This window comes from Eleutherodactylus coqui, chromosome 2 (assembly GCF_035609145.1).
Source record: "Eleutherodactylus coqui strain aEleCoq1 chromosome 2, aEleCoq1.hap1, whole genome shotgun sequence".
Taxonomy (NCBI): Eukaryota; Metazoa; Chordata; class Amphibia; order Anura; family Eleutherodactylidae; genus Eleutherodactylus; species Eleutherodactylus coqui.
In genome coordinates this window covers 312,529,184-312,539,438 of record NC_089838.1, presented here as the reverse complement: position 1 = coordinate 312,539,438, position 10,255 = coordinate 312,529,184, and positions in this window count along the sequence as shown.

The following is a 10,255-nucleotide window of genomic DNA, read 5'->3' as shown; positions in this document are numbered from 1 at the left end:
CGGAATCCCATTTAAATGAATGGGACATTCCTTAGACCAGACCCCTCTATCAGTTCAATGGAAGGCAATCAAATGCGTGTTGAAAGGGGTCCTCCTTAAACATGGGACACAGCTTAGAAAAGAGAGGACACTTAAAATCCACTCTTCTATCTACCATTAACGCCCTCGAGACGTCACACGAGAACTCTGGCTCCCAATCAATCTTAAGCAAACTTTCGAGGCCTTTTAGATCAAAAATATTTGTGCCTTCGTGATAAATTAAGATGCTACTCCTATAAACATGTCAAGAAGTGTGGTCGCTCCCTATTTGCATATCAGAAAGGGACACACTTTTATCCCGCACATCAATGACAAATCTGTGCACAAAGTAAGTAACCCGAACCTAATATCTGAGACGTTTCGTGAATATTACCATAATCCGCAGGGCCAATTTCAGGATGCACTTTGTGCCCGCATAAAATCCTATATATAGGAGACTGCTTTACCCACTATCCCTCAAGATCTTGCTGTCTCCGTTGATGAGGACATTGCAGAAGAAGAAATTGGTGAGGTTACTAAAACTTTCCCACCTGAGGCAAATCCGCAGGTGCAGTTAGGTTCACGCTCAGGTTAAACTTTTCAGTGAGAGCCTCACACCAATCTTAACACCGGCATTTAACAAAGTGTTGCAGTCATCCCCTTTCCCACACCAATCCCTTGTGGCTCACATCACCATGCTGCCGAAGCCTGGGAAAGACCCATCACTATGTACGAGCTACCCACCCATATCACTTATTAACCTATTTGCCAGGGCCTTTTGAAAAGAGCTTAAGTCCCATTCTAGCCTCTATCATCCACAATAACCAGATGGGCTTCATACAGGGAAGAGAGGTGAGTGACAACACTAACAAAACCCTCCTCATTGTAGACAGAGCTAAGACCCTGAATGACCCATTCTGCCTTTTTTCTGTTGACGCTGAGAAGGCTTTCGACCATGTGCATTGGGGCTTTCTCCAGTCTTCCCTGGAACAACTTTGACTTGGCACCAGCTTCTTGAATAGAGTCTTGGTCCTCTATTGCAACCCATCTGCACAAATATGCATGGACGATCAAAGATGATTTCTATCAGAAATGGCACTCGAATATGGGGGAGATTGGCTGGCAAAATGCTTATAGAACCAGAGACCCTGATACTCGGCTGTTCTGCTATTCCGCTGGGAGTAGGTCCTAATCCCGTATAGACTATATTTTTGGTAATGTTAGAACCTATGCAACAGTGACAAATGTAACATACCTTCCCAGAGTATTATCTGACCACTCCCTGCTCTGGGCTGAGTTAGGGTCATCAACTAATCAAGAAGCTAGGCACAGCTGGAGAATACACCCATTCTGTCTGAGTCTTTTTGATCCAGGAGATTGTATCCCCGACCGGCTTAATCGTTTTCTGAAAGTCAACACAGACACCAACCCGATGCTGCTCTGGGAAACCCTCAGGGCATACCTGCGGGGGTGTTCGAAATCCTCTATTTCATATGTTAAGAAAGACTTGCCCGACTTCCGCCCAGGACACAGAGGGAGCAGGACGTGTCTCTCAGAGCTCCTGCGATACAACTCCCAGAGACACCGGGACCCTCTGGTGACCCACAAAAAAAGCAGCTGCGGGGGACGGACATCTCCCCTGCTTGCTTGGCGGAAGACCCCCACATCCGAGGGGTACTCGGAAAGCCCCCGGCGAACCACCCGATCCGACCCGCGGGGAAAGGAGAGAAGGAGCGGGACGCGACCGGGAAGAACAACGCGACCCCGACCCCAACAGCCACCGGGACCTTACCTGCCTGGAGGGTATCCGGAAGGGCGAGCGGACCCGCCGACTTCTGCCAGAGGCGCACCGGGAGCACTCGTGGCGCCGCGACATAGGCCGCACCTGAGACCGCGGCCTAGATTTCCGGCCGCGTGAGCCGCGACCACCGCCGACCGGGCCGCAAGGAGGGTGAGAGCCTCGGGGAGCAGCTGAGAGGCACGGGAGCCCCACCGAGGGTAAGGTGACACATCGGGGGGCCGCCAGAGAGCCGGGGCCAGACAGCGGTAGAGGCCGGACGGCGATAGAGGCCGCGACCCCACACCCCAACAGACAAGGCCCCCACCCAGCGCCAGACGGGAAGTGAAGCCCTGGGAGGCTTCCGAACGGCCCAGGGGACATCCCTGCAGCGGCGATCCTACAGGGGAGCAGCCGGAACGTTGCGGCCTAGCGGCACTTGAAGCCGCGGCCTAGATTTGAGGCCGTGACGTCAGAAACAAACCCCGCCCATTATAAGAGTCAGGGGGAGGAGCCGAATAGAAGCCACAGTAGGGGAAAACCCCAAGCATCATAACAGACATAAAAGAAAGGGTCTCAAAACCGGGAACACAAACAAAAAACTACAGGAAAACATAGCCCTCCCCCCGAAACCTACCCGAAGCCCACCTAAGCACAAACAATATCCAAACAAGACAAAAAACACTGGGAAAGTGGGAAAGAAGAAAAACAAGACAGAAATAGCAAAGGAAAAGCCGGGACCTGACATAAAGACACTAAACAAAAAAGACATGAACAAATAGATCTAGGACAAAAAGCCACATCCACAACAAAAAATAAACCACCAGCAACCCGAAACAGGAAACAACTTCTAATACAACAAACTCGCACAAAACACTCGACACCGAGAAGTCATTAAAGAAAAATGGACAAATATCTAAACGAAAGAAGTGCAGGCACCCCAACACGAGCAACGCGCCAGTCAGACACAGACAAAACAACCACAGGTGGAAAACAAAAAAGTAGACCCGTCAAAAACATCAAGGAAAAGGAGAGTAAGACTGCGCATCAATCTGCATCCCCTTCAAAAAATACTCCACCACGCGCTGCGGTCTCACCAAGCTCTGACTACGAAGCAATGGACACTTCTTCTATACAAACTAACGAACAACCAACGAACAGTGCAGAAATGACGCAGGCGACACTAGTGGCACAAGAGGTCTCAAAAATGCTTCTCCCCTTATTTGATAACAGACTTGAGGCGCTGCACAAATCCATAAACTCAGCAATGTCACAAATAACAGATAACACCCAAAGGCTGACAGAACTAGAAACAAAAAACCAGAGCATAGAACAGACCATCGCAACGCTAGAAACCGCGCTACAAAGAAGCCAGACAGAAACTGAAATGCTCCGGGAAAAAGTCGACGATCTGGAGAATAGACACCGTCGCAATAACCTCCGCTTCGTGGGAATACCGGAGACAGTATCTAACAGCCAGCTTATAGCCTACTTAACCACGGATCTACCGCAAGCGCTACAGATCGATATATCCAATGACCCCCTAACAATAGAAAGAGCCCACAGAATCGGCCCACCAGGGGATGGGCGTAACAACAGAAGCAGACCTCGCCCAGTGATAGCAAAATATATGCACTGGACAACAAAAGAAGCAATTCTACGAGCCTACAGACGACAAGGAGAACTGATAATACAAGGGGCAAAGATCCTGCTGTTCCAAGACTTCTCGGTGGCGGTGTCACAGAAGCGCAAACTGTTCACCCCGATCTGCCAAAGCTTGCACGAACGAAACACACGCTTCCAATTGCTGTACCCAGCAAAACTCCGGATACAAGACGGTAACAAATCCTTAATATTCAATACCCCGGAGGAAGCAAGAAGACACCTACAGATGGAGGAGAACGGAGAACAAGGCTGAAAAAGAATGAAAAAAAAGGAACTGTACTGTTGCTCTTTATTACAATCCTGTTCCAAATACAGTGGATGTGGCGCACGCCACGCAAAAAAGAAAAGGCGAAATAGATGTTTAAAGTTTACATGTTTATTATTACTATGTTTCTCACATTTTTCATTTTTTTTTCTTTTTTTCCGACCCATCTGACCTTTAAAAAATGGACCACTAGGAGGATCAGGAGGCCCCGCAGGCACGGCACGATCAACATCCAGTTGCATCCACGGCTCGCTGGGACCGAGGGATGCGACAAAAAAAAAGAGGCAAAAACTACGGTAACTATGACCAAACTACACCTACCAACATGCCTAGAGACTTAGAAACAACAGAATACCAAACACCCACCACAATACAAACACTATCTTGGAACGTAGACGGACTTAACACACCCATTAAACGGAAAAAAGTACTGACACATCTAAAGCGATACAAGCCAGACATAATATTCTTGCAGGAAACACACTGGAAGAAAGAGGGGAAGGGAGAACTGAGAGCACCATGGATAGACGCATGTTACACAGCCTCACACACATCAGCATCACGAGGGGTAGCCATCCTGACCAGAAAAAATATGCCACACACAATACTGCAAAGCATAGCGGACCCAGAGGGAAGGTACCTAATAGTGAGAATGAAAATGGATGAACAAACGTATGCCTTGGTGAACGTCTATGCCCCCAACACTGACCAACCAGCATTTTATGTCACACTAATAGAAAAACTACAACCATATCTAAGCGACAGAATAATCCTGGGGGGCGATTTTAACAGCATACAAGACGAAACACTAGACAGAACGGGACCATCTACCCAAGCAACCTCAACCACACATGCACTACTAACACTTAAAGAACAACTCAGTGTATGTGACCCATGGCGACTCTTGAACCCCACTAGCAAAGAATACACATGCTGCTCCAACGCCTACCACTCATTCTCACGCATAGACTTCTTCTTAATATCAAACAGCATTTTTGAATACCACTACCAATCGGAAATTCACCCAATATCCCTTAGCGACCACGCACCGATAGTAATGAGACTACAACTGAGAACCCCGCAAAGGCTAACCAAAATATGGCGCTTCCCCTCATTCCTATGGGAATCAGAGGACTTTAGAGCATACCTGAAAATCCACTGGAACAACTACGCAGACGACAATAATGCGCATATAGACAACACAAACCTATTCTGGCAGGCTTCAAAAGCAGTGATGAGGGGCCACATCATAAGCTACTTGTCCCATAGGAGGAAAAAATTCCAAACAGAGTTTGAGGCACTACATCATTCCCTCCTAGAAGCACAAAAGGAACATACGAACTCCCACAATGACAACTCATACCAAACCCTTCTTACAGCGAAACACCTACTAAATACGTTTGTACACACCCACGCACATTGGCAAAACCAATTAACAAAAAACAAATTTTACAGGTGGGGTAATAAGACGGGACGCTTGCTAGCCAATTTGTCCAAACAAAGACAGCCACACAAGCCAATATTGACCTTAAGACATACTAATGGGGATAGTCTTACAACAAAACAAGAAGAGGTGGCTCAAATACTGCACGAATACTTCGAAAATCTATATAGGGCAGAACCAACAAACGTACAAGACATAAATAACTTCTTAGAATCCGTGAATCTACCAAAACTAACAGAAGAGCAAAAATCCCTACTAGACGCCGACATACACGAGGAGGAGGTACGAGAGGCGATTACAACAGCACAAGGGGGGAAAACACCGGGCCCCGACGGATTTTCCGCAGAATATTATAAAATACTAATAGCAGACATTGTGCCAGTCCTGACTCAACTCTACAACACAATATACACACACAACACACAGACAGAAGACTTTGGAACATCGAGAACGATACTGCTTCCCAAACCAAACAAGGACCTGACAGACCCAAGATCCTACAGACCAATAGCACTGCTAAACTGTGATTACAAGTTTCTGTCCAAGATACTAGCCAACAGACTCCAGTTAATCCTCCCATCCATACTAGACCCAGCACAGAAAGGCTTTACACAGGGGAGGAGTGCTCTAAAGAACATCAGAGCCGCCATAGCGGCGACGGTGGCAGCACAAAACCCCGAGGGCCAAACTACGATGCTACTGAGTCTGGACGCAGAAAAAGCCTTCGATAAGATGGCCTGGCCATTCTTAAACATAATATTGGAAAAAAGAGGTTTTGGACAGATCTTTGCGAATTACATAGACACGACGCAAATGAACGCCACTACCACCCTCACAGTCAACGGCCTTAACACCCCCAACATAGATCTATTTAGAGGAGCCAGACAAGGGTGCCCTCTCTCACCACTGTTATTTAATCTATCAATAGACCCCCTACTTAGATACCTGACACAAACGACACTCTTTACAGGGGCGACCTGCGGTGGTACTAAGATAAAAGTTGAAGCATTTGCAGACGACCTCCTATTGGTGATAAATAACCCCAGGGAAACACTAACCCCCATATTACAAGAAATCAAGAAAATCGGTAAACTCTCGGGCTACACTTTAAATCTAGACAAAACAGAGGCCTTGCTTCTCAGAGGACCGGCCAAACCCCCGTGGTCAACACAATATCCATTCAAGTGGGAAAAACATGCTATACAATACTTGGGGGTACAAATCACAAGAAGCCCACTCAAACTATATAGCACAAATATAGAACCCCACATCAAAAAACTAGAAACTACCCTAAACACATGGAAAAACTTCACGATCTCTTTCTTGGGAAGGATAAGCCTAATAAAAATGATAGAATTTCCCCGCTTATTATATATCCTACACTCGCTACCCATATTTTTAAAACTAAAAGATATAAAAAGAATAAACTACCTATATAGGAACTTTATATGGGGGGGAAGAAGACCGCGTATTGCGCTCAAAGCGCTACAGAAACATAGAGAGAACGGAGGAACTAACTTACCTAATCTCAGAGACTATAATTTAGCAGCCCAGGCGCGAATCATCCACGACTGGATTCACGATAAGTCATACTTCACAAACAGACCACTTGAACAAGAGATGGTCGGCACAACACGACTCCAGAATATCCTCCATCACACATATGCAGAACTCCCAGAAAAAACTAAAAAGAATCCCTTGATACTGACGGCCTGGAAAACATGGAATAAACTGCGCAAAGATAACCAAACATCGCCACAAACATCACTGTATTTGTCACTAATGAACAACCCCAATTTCCAGGACGGTAATCCCCACAATATATTTAGGGAATGGGGGGCCCAAGGAATACATACTATAGATAAACTATTACACATAAGAGAACGACGAGTTTTAACACACGACGAAATGAAACAAAAATACCCCGAACTCCGAATTCCACTATTCTCGTACCTGCAAGTCAGACATTACATCACAGAACTCATACCACGACTACAAGAACCTGATTGGGTACAAACAGGCGACACTTGGATGACCAGGAGAACGGGTCCGCGGGGCATGATCTCAAAGCTATACAGGGCAATAAGAAATATGAGAGAGCAGGAGGATATTGATCCGGGGGTGGGCAAATGGGCCACGGACAACCCCGATTTCACACCGACGCTGATAATGAAATCCCTAACCTCGGCACATAGGTATTTACCATCGGCCAGGTTCTTAGAGATGAGATTGCAAATTGTTCATAGATCATACCTAACCCCAAGCAGAGGATACCACATAGGAATTTACAATACCTCAAACTGCTTCAAATGTCAAGCACCACACGCAAACCTATACCACAGTTTGTGGAGATGCCCCTCAATACAGGAATTTTGGACACGAATAGGCGACTACACAAAAACACACCTGACGAACTTTTGCCCACAAGAACCAACATGGGCAATACTTGGCTATTTAGATCCCGAAATCTATCACTGCTCAAGGGGTGTCAGGAAATTACTGCACTTCATAGCAGCGGCAGGACTAAAGGCCATTTTACAGACATGGATACAACCAACAGGGCCTCCATTTAGACTGTTCCTGGACAAGCTAGCGTTTCTGTTTCAAATGGACTGGGCAGAAACATCGCTTTTTAAAGAAAAAAAGGTACAAGCCTTCTTTGAAACCTGGGGAAGTTTCATTCAATTATTACCACAAAGGGTAAAAGATAGACTGAGAAGCTCCTTCCACTATACTTGCTGGTTCCAGGAACAGGTGGCAATAGGAGACATACCTATCTAGGGTGAAACACAGACCGTGCCGTAGCCGTGCGGGGCCTCCACAAAGTTTTGCAGATCCTCAACAAACAGGTCAGTAGACCAAAAAAAAACAAAAACTTGTGGTCAAAGTGGGTCAAAAGTTTTGATTTAATATGTATAATTTGTTTGATTTAATGTTTTATTTTATGTTTTATAAAAATACAAAAAATGCAGGTTGATACAAGAAACAAAGAAAAATCCTGCAAAACTACGATAACACTGAATGTATGTTTTAACCTGTTTAATAAAGACAAATTTAAAAAAAAAAAAGAAAGACTTGCCCATTGTGAAAGGGAAATGGCATCTAAGTGCATATTGTTGGAAGAAGCCCACACTGCTGATCCATCGGTGGAGAATAGGTTACAATAGTTAAGTCGGGGTAGGCAATACCTCTTACTACTGCAGGAGAAGGCCCGTAGATCCTTTTTGTTTCATCAAACAAAAGTATTATGAACTGGGCGACCAGTCTATTGGCCTACCTAGTTCAGCAGAATTCAGCATCTCCCCCAATATTATGCATTAAATCAGACCGATGAGCGATTCTTCATGACAGAACTATCGGGGCAAGATTCCAACAGTTTTATAACGATCTGTATAACACCAGAGCTCAATATTCACAAAGCAAGTTGGGGGACTTCTTTGATAGCCTCCCCTTCCCAATGCGTACCGTCAAGCAAAAAACATGTATTGAAGCTCCTTTCACGCTGGAGGAATTGTCAAAGGCATTGACAGATATGTCTAAGAGTAAAGGGCCATTTAGATGAGACACATGTCGGGCAAACGATGCCTGACACTCATCCCCGCATACACTTGCAGTGTCCCATAGGGAGACCCCGCACACCTGACCTACATGGGGAGCTGGGAGTGTAAAGTGATGGCTTGTCACAGCGGCACTTACAAAACTCCTTTCCCGGAGGGACACACGCAGCCAAGGCCAAAGTATCGCTGCAGGCCACTGAAGACACCCCTATGATAGAGAATGCCAACACAGGAAAATGGCGGTTGTAGTTGTCAGGGGTGACGCCACCATTTCTACACACCGAACTGACCCTCTGCGGAGAGTAAATACAGACTTAGGCAGTCTCTGAGGACCTCGGGTCCCTAGGAACGGTTAGGGCCTGGTATAAACTTTTACTTGCAAACTTGAACAGATTATACAAGGTAGCTCAATTAGAGATTTTACAGTGCAGGCAAATGACTTTTAAATGTATTAAAGACTATTTTCTTACAGTACCTCCATCCCGACTTGGAGACGTGGGTGTGACAGTTAAAGGGTGTACCTCTACCCAATGATCCTGGCTCTGGACGGCCGCGTAGGAAAATTAAACAGTCAAAGAACTGACTAGTACCTCTGCACTGGCCTTGTATGAAGAATTACTTACAATTGCTCTCTCACTAATGGAGGCTCACTCTACTCACATCCAGAATTCAGACACTGCGGGATATCTCTCCTCGGCTTCCATCTTCACTACAAGGAAGCTGAAGGAGCTTCAATGTGGCTCTGCTTTAGACTCTGACCTCCACTACTCCAGAAAATGGAACCCTTTTCCAGCTCTTGATCACTCCTATTTTATACCTTCTTTCATACCATGTGACAACTTGATATATTTATATGCAGGCACTGACTTTATTAAAGTTAACCTCTCAAGCGCCGCAGCTGTGCAACACACACTGGAAATGACAAGAAAGGCTTGCACAGTGCATCCACATAAGACAAACATGTATGGCATTTATGGAGGTGACCAGGATGATATGCTGGGCCACTACACACTCGTTCCCGTGTTGTTACACAGGAGCTAGTATCGCTGGCTGGCTCACAGAGCGGCCAGCAAGGGGATGGGGCGGCTGCAGGAGATTTCTCTCCTCGCTCTCCCCCCCACCCCTCTCGATTAACTTAACATAGCGGCCGTTCAGTACTGAAGGCTGCTATTTACACTGAACGATCAGCGTTCAGCTCATCGTCGGAACGTTTATGCTGCATAAACGATGGACTGAACAATGATCGTTCAGTGTAAATAGCAGCCGTTCAGTACTGAACAGCTGCTATGTTAAGTCAATGGAGAGGGTCGGGGGAGAGCGAGGAGAGAAATCTGCAGCCTCCCTGCTATGAGCCAGCGATACTAACTGACGTGCAGCAGCACGAGAGCGAGTATGTGCAGGAACTAGTGTCGGGCATCCGTTTGCACAACACTCGTCCCATCTAAATCACTAGTCCCTGACAGACTCCCGGTGGAGGTGCTGTTTATCTCCCATACTGTTTGCATTGGCAATTATGCTGCGGCAGAGCA